The sequence below is a fragment of the Penaeus monodon genome, chromosome 19 (assembly GCF_015228065.2).
Source record: "Penaeus monodon isolate SGIC_2016 chromosome 19, NSTDA_Pmon_1, whole genome shotgun sequence".
Lineage (NCBI taxonomy): Eukaryota > Metazoa > Arthropoda > Malacostraca > Decapoda > Penaeidae > Penaeus > Penaeus monodon.
Genome location: NC_051404.1, coordinates 2,197,242 through 2,197,764, shown reverse-complemented (window position 1 = coordinate 2,197,764; position 523 = coordinate 2,197,242). Strand labels below are relative to the sequence as shown.

The 523-nt window shown below is 31.0% G+C and overlaps 1 protein-coding gene across 1 annotated transcript in view; it reads left to right on the top strand.

Annotated features, from left to right (window-relative positions):
• Window positions 1-259: 259 nt before the first annotated feature.
• The window catches only part of LOC119584969, a 6,145-nt gene continuing 5,881 nt past the window's right edge, over window positions 260-523 (top strand). Inside the window, exon 1 of the mRNA XM_037933565.1 lies at window positions 260-312. The gene's annotated coding sequence lies outside the window, so the exon portion shown is untranslated. The remainder of the gene's footprint in view (window positions 313-523) is intronic.

The following is a 523-nucleotide window of genomic DNA, read 5'->3' as shown; positions in this document are numbered from 1 at the left end:
AAAGCAAAGATATTTTAGCTTGTTAACAAGTGCCATCTAGTGAGTACATTTGCAGTAAACTCGACGTTACGTAACCCTTTTAATTTTATCAATATTTGTTTTAATACTTTAATAATGAAGTTGAATAAAACGTGAATTTGTATATTTTTAAATAAAAACAATAACGTTAGGGTAATTTCCATCAATGGAAGCTTGAATATAAAACAAATAAATATTAGAACACTACTACTCAACCTGGATTTAGCGATGTAAACAAAGAATTTGAATTGACAGACCGCGAAGCCTTTTTTTTCTTTCTTCCTTCACATTTCCGTAAGTATTATTCCTCTTGTTTATATTTTGGAGGATGAAGTGGGTTATATACAAAAAACAGTAGTTATTTGACTTACCTTTGGTTGCCCGGGGAGACAAAATGGAGGTTTTGGTAAGGAATGAAGCGCTGAAAGACGGACGATCTCGAAGGTTTGTGAAATACCTTATATTTCAGTATATCAGCATATATTTTTTTTCAATGAATTTGTTA